This window comes from Pithys albifrons, chromosome 5, assembly GCF_047495875.1.
Source record: "Pithys albifrons albifrons isolate INPA30051 chromosome 5, PitAlb_v1, whole genome shotgun sequence".
Lineage (NCBI taxonomy): Eukaryota > Metazoa > Chordata > Aves > Passeriformes > Thamnophilidae > Pithys > Pithys albifrons.
Genome location: NC_092462.1, coordinates 15,453,083 through 15,470,254, shown reverse-complemented (window position 1 = coordinate 15,470,254; position 17,172 = coordinate 15,453,083).

The window sequence follows — 17,172 nt, the reverse complement described above, 5'->3', positions numbered from 1 at the left end:
TTGCTAAATGATTAACAGTGGATTTTCCCCACATTCTGATACTTTGTAAGCTTTCCCAGGTTGATAGATCTTGCCAAAGAAATGATCATGAAATCATAGACATGCTAATGTTTTGGAATAGAAGACAGCATTTCTCAAAACTGAGATTTTGGGAGTGACACATTATCAACGTCCTACTAAAAACAATTAGTTTGCTTTATTATTTAAATAGCTAAATGTTAATAAATTATACAATTCTAAGTTGCTTTCAAAGCCCATATTTTCATGTGAAAATTGAATGGTTTTCTTTTAAGCCATTCAGTGATATGGGTGAGAAGGTCAGACTATTTATGCATTTGTTATGTGGCTGCACATTGGCTATGAAAGATGCACCATAATGCACTATCAATTGAATAAGTGAAACACTGAATTGCTATATTTTTATTCCCTCCAACTATTTTGTACGCTTTTTTATTTCTTCATTCATAACGTATGTATTTATAACAAGGACATTTAAACACAAGTCGGTGTAGCAGCTATTCTAAAAAGTTTTCTACCAGCTGTCAGTAAACCTGAGTAAAATCCTCAGATTTCTCATTAGAAAATGCTGCTCTATTTCAACTGCAAAAACTTTCATAGGAAATTATCTGTTTTTGCTAAAGTTGGACTTGCAAGTCTCTCAAAACCTGAAGTTTTGCTTGTGCACCAAGTTTAAGTCATGACAGTTGTATAAAAGCCTCTGGAAGGGCAGGGGAAGGGAAAACTGGGTCTACATACTTCATGTTCACCTTACGGTAAAGACAAATTTCAGTGGCTGTAAATGATTGAATAATTTGATTCAAATACCATGACTGTTAAAGAAACCCCAAACAGCACATCTGAAACTGTAGCCTTATCTACATGCCCACAAAATTCTCCTGTAGCTCCAACTGGGTACATAGATCAAAATTTATCTGTGGGACCATGTGAATAATTTTGTTCTTCCTTCTCCTGCACTCTGTAAGTTTTGTTGCAGTGCTATCCAATAATTTCTCCTTGTTGGTAGGAAACAAAAAAGGAAAATCCCTGGGAAAAAAAAATAGCAACCCTAAAACCTTGTTTAGTAAGCTTAGATGTGTTTTCAAATATGAGATCATGAGTGAACTCAGCAGTAATTGCCAAAGATATTCATACTTGTGATATTTAACTAGAGAAAAAACTTAACAAAAAATGGTATAGAAAATTGCTTTTCTCCTTGATTTCCTCCCAATGAGACAACTTTATATGAACTAATATTTATCATCTGATAAGGCTTTCAAGGGAACCAATTACATATTGCCCCCAATAATATTCCAGTCTTACAGGCTTCTTCTTGAAACCCTTTGTAGCTTACTTGTAAATGTTGATTTAGGACAGCATTTACGATCTGGCTATAGTTATGACAGTTACTTCTCCTGATAGAGACTGTCAGAAGAAACATTTTAAATAAAGCTTCAAGTAAATGTACTCCAAATAAGATTAGTGTCTGAGAAATTCATCTGGCAGAGTAACCATGATGTAAGACATCTCTGTAATTATTATTCCTCTGTGACAAATTAACTGTAGGACACTGTTTCTGTAAGAGATTAAATGTGTTAAATATGAAATTTAGTAAATCTATCTGTTGGTGAGTTAGAGCACTTGAAAAGTCACTCTATATGTAAGTGGTGGCATCCATAGTGGGGTATATTTGCATGTGTGTCTTAGGAGTCACTAAAAATCTGCTGGTTTGTGTAGGGATTTTATTCTGCATCCTTCATCTTGATATTTGAGTGCCTTTCTTCCATACAGAGAATGACAACAAGATAAACACATTTTCTAAGCACATATCTGCCCATTCATCCTTCTTTCTTTCTTTTCTCACCCCTCCCTCTCTTCTGAGAAAAGAGTTGCATGATGGTTTGATTCTGTGTTTGTTGTCTACCATGGACTGTGTAGCTCTGAGAAAGAAAGGTTGAAAAGTATTTATTGATCTCAGAACAGAAATCAGTGAAACTTGTGGTAGTTATACCAGCCCCAGGGTCACTTCGACTCTTGGCCACTCAGTTTTACTCTTGTGGTGGACAGTCGAATTTTTCTGATATGCAGATTTCTTTATATCAGTCCTGAGCTTAGTCCTTCACCATTTGAATTATTCTGTCTAAATCCTGAGGTCCTGGAAGGTATAGGTAGAAATGATGCCAAAGAATGTGTGGTCCTTCTTCCTGTCTCCATCACAGATGGAAAATAGGACTTTTCTTTGCTTCTTTTGAACAAAGAAAAAAAAGTTCAGTGAATAAATGACATTAATTTCACCAAAACACTTATTCCTAAACTAGTAAGATATTCTAGGACAACTTTTCCTTTTCTCTTTTTTCCTTTTTTTCCCCCTCCTGTTTTTTTCCTCTTTTTTTTTTTTTTAATGGATTCAAGTTACTAAAAGAATATCTGTAACCTTTCCAAGATATAAGAAAGATAGCCGGTACCTTAAGCTTTTAAAAAAAAATGATTAAAATGGAGACAAAGAAGGATAATATATATTTATATTTTTATAAAACAACTTCATTCATAACTGTTTGGGAATAAATTTGAGAATAAAAAAGGTAAATTAACAACAAGAAAACAAAATAAAACAAATCCCCCGTGATAGTGAAAAATGCTTCAAAATAAATAACTAAGAAGCTTTTTGTCTTTTTAGCAGCAAGGTATTTATTGACAATGTTGCAGGCAAGCCAGTGCATGCTGGGCAAAAACGTGCCTAACTTGTTTGTGTAAAATGAGCTATTTGTAGACTTTAAGTTCACAGTTAACACCTTCTAATTTCCATATTAATGACTGGGTGAAATCTTGGGTGGAGCTTTCCTTTTGGCTTTGAATTTGGGTGGTGGTCTTGTGACTTCATCCCTCAGGTGGTCTTGAAGCGTCTTCATCACTCTTGGACTTATTCCTTTTCTTTGTTCAATGACATGACCTGTCAAACTTGTAAAACCTTGGCTTTAGCTTTACAAAATCTTGGATCCTTACCATTTCATCCTATTGAAGTGTCTAGCTTACTTTAATGTATTGCTTTTAATCCTTGGTACAATGGTCTCTATAATTGCTAGACAGTACGTACCAGAACAAAGCTACTCCAGCACTTCATGCTCTTCATGAGTTAAGTGGCTTTGCTGTGCAAACAACATTTTGCAAAGCAGAATTAGAAATGTCACAAAACTAGGATTTTTTGGTCTCTTTTCTCTTTCACCTGGAATTCCTTCCTGCACAAATACCAGTTTGTATTTTCAGCAGGAGGTCAGCCTTTACATAGGGATCCAGTGCAAACTATGAGCTGTTTCCTTTTATTGCAGATTTCCATCTGTCCAGCATGGGTGAAATACAAAATCACTATGCAATAGCTTGACATTACAGTATACAATTATGTACTGTAGCTATGTTTTGACAGATGCAGACAGCAGTATAAAAAATTCTACATTGTTTTAAAGTGTGTTTCACTAGAATGTATTTGGTGGGAAGAATGTAATTTCCTTTAGTTTGACTAGGTGAGGCTTTGTCACTATAACTTATTCTAATGACCTAGTCCAAGTGCACTGTGAACAGGTGAAGAAAATGTGAGAGGTGAGAGGGAAAAAATAAGATCACTTTGAAGAATGACTTACGAACTCAAATCAAGCAGAGAACTCTTTCTTTGCTGATACTATTTGAACATGAAGAAAGGGAGAGTATATTTGCTATTCAAGATCTCCTGCAGCACAATGTATCATTGATGAAGTTTAGCACATTCATCATGGAATTAATATCAATGAATTAGTTATCTCATCCTTCATGACTCAGGTTGAGAGCATAATCAAAGCATATGAATTTGGTGAAGTGGTTATAAGCTCATTGATTAAAAATTTGGGAATGTACATTTAACTAAAAAATTAGAAGGGGAAAGGGCTGGCTTTTACTCTTTCTTTCCTGATTTTGTGGGGGGTTTTTTTGTTGTTTTTTTTTTTGGGGGGGGTGGGGGGGTGGGGGTGGATTTGGAGGTGGGCAGAAGAGAGATTCTGTTAAGTATCATTTCTAGAAAGGCTGTGTCATACAGCATTCAAAGAGCGGGAAAATTGATATACTTACCTAGCATTGCTGATAACCTGCCCAGTTACCCAGACTTTACACTTCATATTTCTGCTCAGCTTTTACACTTTCTGATTTCTGATGATCTCTATAGTCAAGCAAATAATTCTGCTTGTTGCCCATTCATGAAAAATTTAGCACTTACTTAAAATTCTTTGTTAAAACATTTAAATAAACAAATATTTCACATTTAGGTCATTACAGTAAGGTCACTATCCATAGTTTCTTCTTTAGTGGATATTTAAGAATATTTTGTAGTTTTCCTGTTCAGAGAACATGGTCATGCTGTGATGGTTCTCGCTGTTTACAAATGATCTAAAAACAGCTGGTAAATCCTTGAGAAATGTTAGCCTTTCTGGATAAGAATTAATGTAGTGAATATAGATGTCAGTATAGATACCAGTGCCTGGGATGATAATGTTATGCTTTCCTTACAGTTAATGGAGAGATAGAGACACTTTTAGGGCACAACTTAGCCATGACATCTGCTAGATGAGATTGATGATGACTCTTTCTATGGAGTACCAAAAAAGCTGGGGTAAGAGGCAGGTATCTTTACTGCACATATCTATGATTAGGTGAGACTAAACCTATCCTGAGCATATGGCAAACCAACATAGCAACCATCATGAGAAAACTTTTAATGTGATTTTTATCATACACATTTATTTCCTCCCATGTTCTTTGAAAGCTATGAGACACCTGGAAATACAAGTCCTTCTTGTAGGCTTACAAGATATAGTACTGTGGATATTAGAGAACAACCATATTTTAATAGATATTCATACATTTACAAACACTTATAAAATGTGTGGTTTTGTTTTGCACTACTTATTTAATTTATTGTTCCATAGAACACTAGTACACCTATTACAATAGCACCTGAGACACTGTGGTCAGGAATTGGGAGCCTGTATTGTCCATAACCTTTGAAGGAATGAAATACAAAGAATCCCTGTCTTGAATTTATTGTCTCTTACTTACTGAGAAAAAACTGCAGTAAGTGAAAAAAATCCAGGGAAGAGGTGATTTGAGAGACAAATAACAGTAAGTAAGCACATACTTGAAATTATGTTGTTGACTTCTGCACAGTGTGTTCATAATCTAAGAGCTTGGACTTTGGGGGGCATTTTTGGTTTTGTCTTTTGTATTTAATTGAATACTTCCACTTCTTAGTTTCAATCTTATCTTTTTCTTTCTGGGAGATGAGATACTTTTCTTCTTTTCAAAATTGATGTAAGAATAATAAAGTTTGCAGTTCTTATCAATCCATTTGGGGGGCATTGGTGCCTTGAAAATAAAACAGCAATTTTAAAAGAAACAATATTGCACCCTCACCTCTCTTTTGAGAGTACTGGTAATTTGTGGCACAGCAGATTGCACTGTTGTTTTATGGTTTTAGCTTTATTTTGTAATTTATTTGAAAAATACAAAAGAGGTAGTCAGAAACACAATGAAGTAATTGTCAAATAAAATAATACTATGTCTATTATAAAGCTAAAGATTTTCAGAATTGTTAAAATTATTTTTGGAGAATAGCACCGAGGTCAGATTGAGCAGTAACTGAAAGCTGGATATTGTCGTACTTGAAACCTTTTATATGCCTTTTAGTGGCAGTTTTGTAGCATCACAAGGAGAAAGAAGTCTCTGAGGAAAAAATCTGTATGAAGTGTGTTTAATGAGAAGTTAAGGCTTAAGGGGAGAAGATCAACTTTTCCCATAACACTGCTCTGTAATATAGAGAGATGAATAAGTAACAGGGAGACATTAATGAAATGGAATTGATATGTGTGATACCAATATGCATAATTTTCCTAATGTCAATGGCCTATATGAAAAATTCCAATTGTACACATAATATTTATGTATATATTTATGTCATGGAAGATAAAAGAATTGAGATCTATTAATTGCTATATTCCTTCCTTTTCTTGAGAGACAAGGCAGTTTTGTTTAGCTACTGGAAACAGAAATAATGTATGATTTGTACATGTGCCTTTTGGATATTTAGTATCTGTCTCTAGACTTCATTATTCAGGCAACATATCATAAAGGGAATAACAAATAACAGGCAGAAAAGAGTTAAGGTAGGTAAAGACAGAGCATCCGCTGAAGTTCATTCAGAGCCACTAGTGCATTTTCTTTCCTTGTTGCAAAGCTGAATAGCAAAAATAAGAATGAGTAGAAGACTATGTTTTGGTGTCCTTTCCTGCAACCCACCCCCTTAAAAAAAACAAACACCACCACCACCACCACCACCACCACAAAAAAAAAAAAAAGGACAGCAGAGATATGGAGAAAAGAATTCCATTCACTTAAGGATAGGGGCGTTGCATGAAGACTTAATTTTGAAAATGCCTTCTCCCTCCATATCATGGTGTAACCCCAGCCCTCAGTCAAGCCTCACAGAGCTGCTCACTCATGCCCCCACCAGCAGGACTGGAGAGAGAACTGGAACAGTAGAAGCCAGAAAATTCGTGGGTTGAGATAAAGACTGTTTAATAGCAAACACAAAAAGCCATACTCACAAGCAAAGCAAACCAAGAAATTAGTTCTCTACTTACCATGGGCAGGCAGGTGTTCAGCCATCTCCAGGAGAGCAGGGACCCATCAGGCATAATGGTGACATGGGAAGACAAACATCATCACTCCAAACATTTCTCCTTCTTGCCCCAACTTTATATATGAGCATGCTATCATATGGTATGGAACGATCCCTTTGGTCAGTTTGGGTCACCTGTCCCATCTGCGACTCCTCCCAACCTCCCATGCACCCCCAGTCTCCTCGCCAGTGTGGCAGTACTAAAAGTAGAAAGGTCTTGGTCTGAGTAAGCCCTGCTCAGCAATAATAAAAACATCTCTATATTATCAATCCTGTGTTCAGCACAAATTCATAACACAGTCCCATAACAGCCACTATAAAGAACATTAACTCTAGTCCAGCCAAAACCAGCCCACTCCATTAAGGAACTCACACTATCTTGTATAAATTAAAAAAAATACGAACTTAATTTTAACCTGTGGAATCTTGGAATCTGTGTCTGAAATAAAACCTTGCTAATGAAAAGAAGGTTGTTTTCAGTGGGCCTAAAATTAATTATGGCCAGATGTCCCGACTTCCACTGGAAAACATCAAGAATTTCACAGAAGGTTGAAAATTTCAGTTCCAGAAGAATTTATCTGGAGCAAAACTTCAGTGAGACACTAACACATCATTAACCCTTCCACAGAGGTAATGTGTGACAGTCAAAGTTTGCCTGACAGAACCAGGATAAATACTTGCAGTAAAGAAATGTAAAAAAATTTAGAAAACCCAAAATATCCTAAAGTATGTTTCTAGACCTCAAAACTTTCAGTGATCAAATGTCCAAATCCCAAATTACCATCTTTCTAAGGAGGTTTTTATTTAAAAAAAAAAAATTAAAAAAATCCCTAAGTCCCAACGTTAAGTACATACTGACAAAATGTTATGGTTACTTTTCTGATCTAAAATGAAAACATTTGTAATGAATGAAGTAATCACCTTTCTGTCACTGCTGGGAAAATGAGTAACTTTCTTCAATTAACAAGTCTGCAACAGCCATCAAACCTCCCTTTCAATATCTCCTAGACTCAATGTAGATAAAACTAGATTTGAAACATCTCCATCAATGAAACATGTGATTTATTCCTCTGAAATACAGGTGGAATAATTTAATGCACAAGCAAAGGATCTTTCATTTTGTAAATGGTATGTGTTAGAACTCATTTGACTTTGTATTTTTTCTGCAAAAAGTGTGATCAGAGTAAAAGGCCACAAACAGGTTCCTAAACAAGTCTATCTTGCCAAGCAGGTCAAATCAGTTGTGCAGCATTCTTCTGGAAAATCACCAAAATCAGCCATGTTAGCAATGGGGGGAAGTTTACTATCATTGCCAATTGCTTCACCAGCCTAAAGAGCGCAGTGGAAGAAATGGGTAGATAGTAAAGATTTAAACCAAGAAGCTATGATCTCATTCTTCAGATATTCTGAATACATTAAAAGTAAAAGGTGGTTTGCTTTTTTCTCTATTTACCTGCCTGAAATTTCAGTGTTTTTATGACACTGCTGAGGAGCAAGCCCATCTCTCGACTGCCTCATAACTCACTTGCCTCTCTCGGATAAGGGTAATAGGTCATTAATTGTAGTTTGTCTTGAACATCCCCTTCTCCAGATATCTATTTGGTATTGTTGAGCCTAATGCCTCCTTCCTCACAGCCTCTACCAGAGAGCAATATTTTTCCATGACATCAGTGAGTGGTTATCCACATCAAAAATTGCATCCACACACTTCTGTGCCTTGCATAAGACTCTGGAAGCAAGTGTCCTTTTTTTTGATCTTGTAGCTCTTCTTGATAATTAGCTCAGTGTCTGCAGGATGAAGAGTGGATAAAATGTCTCTTTCCCCTGTTGTGCTTTATGAATGGTATTCTTCAATTCAGTAGTCCTGCTAAAACCATGCTACCACTCACTCCTCATCCCTCCTCACCCACCACTGAAAGTACAAAAGGCAGAGATCATGGGCTGAGATAAGAACAATTTACTGGACACAACAATGAGAGAAGAAATGGCTATTGTGTGAGGTGGTATCAAATAACATTTGACCCTGTTCTTGGCTGAAACTAGAACACCTGTTAGGAAACTTGAGGGAAAGAGATGTTGTGATAAGTCATCAGGGAAAGGATGTTAAAAAGGAAGTTTGGTTATTGTTTCTGCAGCTTAAATGCTTGGTTTCATAGTAATATCAGTAGACATTAATTTTTCATTCATTCTTCCAGTGACTGATGAAGTAGTCTTCAGGGAACAGTAAGTGGTGGAGCAATGAAAGCATGTCCCCACCATGGTGCTTTATTGCTGAACAGTGGACTAGATGCTCCAAAAACAAGTGTGGACTTTGGTGGTTTGAGTTGTCTGAATTTTAATTGTCAGCTAACTGAAGAGAGGTCTACTTTACACTGATATTAATTGTCCATTAAGATTTTCCTTCCTTTTCTAATTATTTCATATAGTCTCAGTCATTAAAATGATGCTTCCTTATAATTGCGCTACTTTACAAACTGCAGAGGTCTTTCTTTCCAATTCATATGGCTAATAAAGTGTATATGATAGCTTCTATTGAAGGAGAAAACTTATTAGTTGATGTAGGTTTATAAGGAGCTCTGTATCATTTTATCTTCCACAAAAAGAGCTTGCCAACTGTCACTTGATAAATAGTCTTTAACAGTAATATAACCACAGGGTATCTGTAGGATGCTTTCTTTGGATAAAGTCCTCATTAGGTTAATGTAAGATCACTGGCTTTAGCCCACCTTTTATTTTATATAATGAGTTCCTTTTTATGCAATAAAGCTTATGAAAGAAGAAATTGTTGGCTCATAGGGTAGAGATGGATGAATATAATAAAGCTTCTGTTGGAGGGATTTATGATGTATATTTAGCACTGCAGACAACATAGTAAATCACTGACACAGCCAATGTAAAAGATACATTAGATGCCATTTGTTTTTACCAGCCTATCTAAGTCCTTTTCAGATGTCATTCCACAGATTTATAAATCAGTCTTATTTAGTTTTATTAAAAAGTCTATTACACATTATAATGCAGCTCTAAGACACGGCAAATTATTTCACTTTCATTGTTGTTGATACCATTAATATCTCCTCCCTGTTCTACGATATTTAAACTAGATAGAACATAAAGGATAGAAGAATCCCTGGTGCTAGTGTTATGAAAACAACATGATAATTGGAAAGGGAGATAAAATGATTGTAAGAAGTGTAATAGCCATAAGTTTTCCCCAATTTCCAGGGGACATCCATGTAAAGTGACATTATATTCTTTAGTCAGATGCTGCTGTTAATCTTAAAACACAACAAAAGAAATTATTCATTTGAAAAGCACTTAGAAGGGCAAGTTCAGTATTGTGTTACATGAACTATGACCGTAATACTATGGAAATATCTGTAATCAAAGGTATGCATGCAATTGGATTTTTCTGTAGAAACTTCTTAGGAGCATGTATGAACACACTATTTGAAATCAATATTTGCTCTTAAGTAGACATATCACAGAACACTTCATACTATTTTTGCACTCCTCCACATAATCAGATCCAAAAAACTGATTAAGGCTTTTAAAAAATGGAGAAAGTTGAGGAGTTAAAAACTCAAAGAATGGAAACCATTACATTTGAGTGAATTCTCATAGCTCACGTTTTCCAGTTTCTATGGCCCCAACTAAATATGGTACATCAACATACTCCTTTGATTAAAAATGTATCCATCCAATGCAATTTCTGTATCTTGGAATAAAAAAGTATTTAAAATCAATTAGAAAAATTAGGAGTGATTTGTTGTAACATATGTCAACATCTTTCAGATATCTCAGAGAGTTTGAGATATTAGCAATGGCCTCAGTCAAGAGGGAAGACAGGTTGTATGGGGAGAAGGTATGTATTGGAGTGAGAAGACTGAAACCCAATAAATGAAAGTTTATTTTGTAGCTCTCAGAGGGAAAAGTGGAGAGCACCGTCACTATCAGGTTTGTGTTTAGTAATAATTTTCTTGATCTTGTTTGATTCATGTGGGGTCTGTTTGCTCAGGTGCATGGATTTAGATAGCTGGTTTATAAAAGAAAATTTTGATTATTTGTGTGTACAATCTTCAATTCTTTTCCAGCTTGTCTGAACATGTTATACCTTATGTTTTTTAGCTATTTCTTCTTTAGAAGTTATTGAGCACCTCCAGAGATACAGTTGATTGCTAGGATTTATCCATGCTCAAGTGATTTTTAGTCTTTTGCTATTCATGGTATTTTTCTCATTTTAATTTAACCTTAGATAAAAAAGAAGGTGTGCTAATTTACAGAGAGAAATATTTGAAATGGCTGGCAAAATTTTATACTTCACAAGAAACTTGTCACTATGGTGAAAAACGTTGAGGGCAACAGTTATTACAAGAACAGATTTATTTTGTCTGTTTTACTGTCACCTAGTCATAAAAATTGCAGTTCTGAAATGTAGATTTGTTCCACAGCTGCTAATGCTTTTCTCTGGCAGAAGCAATCTGTACAACAGTATCTCTGTGGGCTTAAACATGTAGATTAGTCTGAAGCTTAATGTACATGTATAACACAGTTGCTAGTCTTCTGACTGCTAGCAGTACAAAAAGGCAAGCATCTTTTTTATCTGAGCTCTTCTTTGCACACTGGCAACAGTGGGAATACAACAGGTCCATTTGCCATTTATTGGAAAATCCTCCAGAAAAGGCTCAACAAGCATGTCTTCATTAATAGTCTGTTGTACTGTTTTCACTCGTGTGGAATACTGATGATAATTATCCAGGCATAATGACCAAAGTGAAGGAGGAAAGCTATTAGTCATTCTTCAGATCTGAAGACATGTTTTTGCATTTACTTTTAAGTTTTGAAAAATAGTCATAGACATTATGGTGATAGGTGCTTTGTGCACATTTGCAATATCCTCATTGATAACTTCCTTTTTACAGGAACAATGCCACCTGAGGACCGAAATACCTCTTTGTCGTGATTGCCTGAGGACAGAAATCTCCAGAAGAAGCAAGCTAATAGGAACTAAAATAGCTCCAAGTTCCATTAACTTTAGCCATCATAAAGCACAAGTAATGCACACTCAAACCAATCATTATTTGTAATGAATTCTGAAAATATGATATAGAGCCTGAAGCCAAAGTCAAATTAAAATCAATATGATGTCACATCAGTACTGCTGTGTCTTTTGGAGACAACATAGGATACAGAAAATGATTACAAAAGAATATATTCATTATAATATCTGAATTTATATTTTAGGTAATACTCATTTGCAATTGTATTATGCAAAGAACACCAATGTTTATGGTCTGATGATAAACCCTTTCAGCTTCACTGTGATTTGAAATGTAACCAGGACCCATTGTAAGAAAAAAAAATACTTGCATCTCATTACTCCTTTTAAATATATATTAGTATCTTTTTATAACTTTCTGACTATTACAGTGCAAACAAAGTAATTCTTTGTGAAACTGATAGAGATTTTTTTTTCATAAAATAAGATGAATAAAACTATTTTTGTTTCACATAGGAAAGTCATGATATTGCCATGTCATTTCTGAGGGACAAAATAGTGGTGCTGATACCGTGTTCAGCTTAGTCGAGATCTAAAGACTGAAAGAGGAAGAATCATTTTCCCTGCAGCCCTTCTTTCTTGTGAGTGTCCAAAGCTTTTCATCCTATGAGTGTAGTGATGCTGTTATTCACCTCCATTTGAATGAAAAACTACAGAATCATCAAGGTTGGAAGAGACTTTCATGATCATTTAGTCCAACCACCACCCCAGCATACCCATAATGACACCCCCTAAACTATAGCCCCAAGTGCCACATCCAGAGGCCTCTTGAGCACTTCCAGAGATGGTGACTCCAGAAATATACCTCTCTGGGCAATGTATTCCAATGTCAAAATCATTCTTCCATTCTTTCTTTTTTTTCCTAATACCTAATCTGAACCTTCCTGGGCACATCTTAAGGCCATTTCCTCTCATCCTTTCACTTGAGGTATGGCAGGAGAGACTGACTCCCACCTCACTACAACCTCTTTTCAGGTAATTGTAGAGAGCAATGAGGTTCCCCCAAACCTCCTGTTCTCCAGACTAAACAACTGCAGTTCTCTCAGACAGTTCTCATAGGACATATTTTCTAGACCCTTCACCAGCTTTGTTGCTGAGTCAGATGCAACAATTCCTGGTCACTGGCATGCTCTATGTCAAAATATAATCTAAATATGAGGATCCAGGTTAAGACCTTTGTTTTTTTCTTCATATCTTCTCCTTTTCTCTGGTTGTTACTTGAATTGATTTACTTATTCCTATTAAACACCACTTATTCTTTGCCCCTGTAGCAACATGGAGGACCACTTATCTACTTTTGATTTAAGTTCATTATAGTGTGTCTGGAGAAGGGCAACCACGGTGGTGAAAACTCTTGAGGGCAACACTTACAAGGAACAGCTGAAGTCACTTGATTTGTTCCACTTGAAGAAGAGAAGTCTGAGGGGCGACCTCATCACAGTGCACAACTTCCTCAAGAAGGGCAGTGGAGTGGGAGGTGCTGGTCTCCCCTCTCTGATGACCAGTGGTAGGAAATGAGTAAATGGAATTAGTTGTATCAGGGGAAATTCAGACTGGACATTAGGGAAAGGGTCTTCACCCAGAGGGTGATCAGTTGCTGAAAGAGTTTCCCTAGGGAAATAGTCATGGCACCTACCCTGTCAGAGTTAAAGGAGTCTGGACAATGCTCTTAGTCATAGGATATAGTTTTAAGTAGTCCTGCAAGGAGCAGGGAGTCAGACTCCATCTTTCTCTTGAGATATTCTATTTTGCAGTTTTATACATATTTATATATACAGAATACATGTGGCACTGAAACTTGTATAAAGAAGACAGATCTAGAGAAAGAAATATTTATGAGCAGATAAACAAAAGACTTTACAAACAAGAGAGATCATCAGTGATTAACTGAAAGTTTTCTAGATGACTTTTCAGGTCACTCTGTAACTTTATAATGCAAAAATGGACTAGATGCATTAATATGACACATGCAATATTCTGTTTGATCTGACACAAAATTTTTAGAGCAAAAATTAATGCTGGAAAAAAAGCCATTCTGGGTAGAGAAAAACGTGTTACTGACCTCAGTGGGGCTGTAAATGCTACAGGATTTTCCTGTGCTATGCTGGCTACAGCCATTGAAAATTCAGTCTGTTAGAGCTGCTTATTGCCGCCCAGTGTTTATACTTCAGGTGTCTTATATCTTGCCTTACACTGCCTCAGTTATTCCTTTCTTAGCTAACTTACAATTGGTGTACATCCATTTTTTCTGGCCTAGAGCTTTCAGATGTACATAAATAACACAGTATACCAACACTGACCATAGTAAGTATGACACTGGTATTAAAAATGTGACTTTTTCTCATGGGAGGCTAAAAATCTGATTTGGCTTCTTTGTAGTCAGCCTCTGCTTGGAATAAATAAAGTTTGTTTACAATGAAATATAACTCCATTCATCAGTTCTCGACAAATAATCATTCTGAAACAAATTAAATACAGAGTATAGACTAAATAAATACAGTTTGAATGTTTCAGTATATGTTCAGTATGTGCAGTTTAAAAGTATTTGGATTGTTATTTGTGATTTGTTTCCCTTTGGCAGCTGCTGGTTCTATTAGACAATCAGTGATACTTTATATTCCAGGTACTAATATCCATCCAAGACATATTGAGGCATTTTCCTTGCAAGGTGGCTCCTGTAGGAGACAGTTTTTGTAATATGGTGGCGATAAAAGAGTCTTGTCTCTCTTTTTGAGAAATATTACTGAATATACTCAGAGCAGAAGCATAATCCATAACAGTAACAAATATGTTACTAAGAAAAACAAAGGAGGGATGTAGAAGTATTTAATATTTACATTTATTTATTCACATTTGATTGTTGCTGTTCCCTTCTTTGGTAATTTTTGGTGTGTTTTTTTAATAATTTAAAGTTTAACTGTACTGCCATGCATTTATCAATGCCTTTGCCAAGAATGTTGGTTTTACAGGTATTTTCTCACAGTCAGAGTTTGCATAAAGGGCAATTTAAAGCAAACACGTTCCAGGCCCATGCATATGAAAATCTTAATTTTTTTTTTACCAGCCATTCTGGAAAACAGCTGGTATTAAGTCCTATCAGATATACTGTGGTGATATTTCAGAAACAAGGGAAAAAAAAGAAGAGAAATCATGCTTTATGTCTAATCTCAGAAATGAGTTTATAGCAGCAGTAGGATTGTTTATACTGGGGTCAGAGATCTTCTGAATTACCATTTCATTTCAGCTACAGGTTCTTAACAAGCATAACAAAAGCTGCAGTGTACTAAAGTTCACAAATGGTTTGAATTGTCCTAGTTGTGGAGGCCAGGACCACTTATCACTGTGTGGGTGTAACCAAAACTCTGTATTCTACACCCTATATGTAATTTCTGACAAACTGTTAATAATGGATCACTTACAGCAGCTGCCTAAGGCACATCTGCCACCTCAGAATACATGCTGTGTGTTAAATAATACTGCGAGATAGGGGAGGGTCCCTGTCTTCACGTCAATGACTCAGGTGTGATTACTCCCCTCTGGGGAAACATTGGCACCTTCCCACCCAGCCTGAGGGGTTATAGAATCATAGAATCAATTGGGTTGAAAAAGACCTCCAAGATCATCAAGTCCAAACTTTGGTCCAACTCCAATCCATTTAACAGATCATGGCACTCAGTGCCACATCCAATCTCAGTTTAAAAACCTCCAGGGATGGGGAATCCACCACCTCTCTGGGCAGCCCATTCCAATGCCTGATTACTCTATCTGGAAAGAATTTTTTTCTGATCTCCAACTTAAATTTCCCCTGGCAGAACTTAAGCCTGTGCCCCCTTGTCCTATTGCTGACTGCCTGGGAAAAGAGACCAACCCCCACCTGGCTATAACTTCCCTTCACACAGTTATAGAGAGTGATGAGGTCACCTCTAACCCTCCTCTTCTCCAGGCTAAAGAACCCCAGCTCCCTCCCCATAGGACTTGTGCTCCAGTCCCTTCACCAGCCTTGTTGCTCTTCTCTGGACCAGCTCCAGCACCTCAATATCTTTCCTGAACTGAGAGGCCAAGAACTGGACACAATACTCAGGTGTGGCTTCACCAACGCAGAGTACGGGGAAGGATCACTTCCCTGGTCCTGCTAGCTCTGCTATCTTTGATACAGAACAGGATCCCATTGGCCTTCTTGGCTACCTGGGCACACTGTTGGGTCATGTTGAGCTTCCTGTCATTTAGTACCCCCAGATCTGTTTCTGCCTGGCTGCTCTCCAGCCACTCTGTGCCCAGCCTGGAGCGCTGCATGGGGTTGTTGTGGCCAAAGTGCAGGACCTGGCACTTGGCCTTATTGAACTTCATCCCATTGGAATCAGCCCATCTCTCAAGTCTATCCAGATCCCTCTGCAGAGCCCTCCTGCCTTCCAGCAGGTTGACACTCCCTCCCAACTTGGTGTCATCAGCAAATATGCTGATGATGGTCTCAATCCCCTCATCTAAATCATCAATAAAGATGTTAAACAGGACTGGACCCAACACTGACCCCTGGGGAACACCACTAGTGACTGGCCACCAGCTGGATGCAGCTCCGTTCACCAGCACTCTTTGGGCCCGGCCCTCCAGCCAGCTCCTAATCCAGCAGAGAGTGCCCCTGTCCAAGTCATGAGCTACCAGCTTTTCCAGGAGTGTATTATAGGAGACAGTGTCTGCTAATTGGCCATTACGGATTCCGAAAATATCCCTTGGCTCACAGAGTTAAATCACTCATTGCGAAACTCCCTGCCCTAGTGGGAGGTAGTGGCCATTCCCACCTGAACCTGAGTATATATCATCTTTGTGTTTTGGGACCTCTGGTACCATTTGGCAGATCCAGAGGAGGACAACAACCGCAACAGGACTGTGACTGCCACTCTTGACCAGACTGCAACCATCATACTCACCAACAGGGTTTTTCTTTCCTTTTACTTTACACTCAAGGGGACCACATGGTGCTCAGCACAGGGGCTAGGAAACACCATTCTGTTTGTGACTCAGAGTGCTGAGTTATACATCTGTTCTTTTATGGGTTAAAACTATGGTGTGGTACTCTTTAGAACCTGATACAGGACAGAGTTCTATTTTGCAATGCATGCTTTTGGCGTTCGTTTTTTTTTGTTGGTTTGGTTTTTATTTCTTTCTTTTTTTTTTCCTTTTTCCTAGTCATTGAAAGTATTATAAAAGGCTGCATGGTTGTGAAATGACTTCATCAAAGAAGTCAAGCTTTCTTGGTGTGGTCCAAATGAAGACCAAGATTTACTCCCTAATTTAAACTTCCGTCCTCATTGTCACTGGAAACTACTTTTCTGCACATGTTCCTGGTTTAATTTTGGATCATTTCCAGTTCACCATTCAGTCAGGCAGCTCAGCTTTAGAAGTAATGGCAGTTATGATGCCA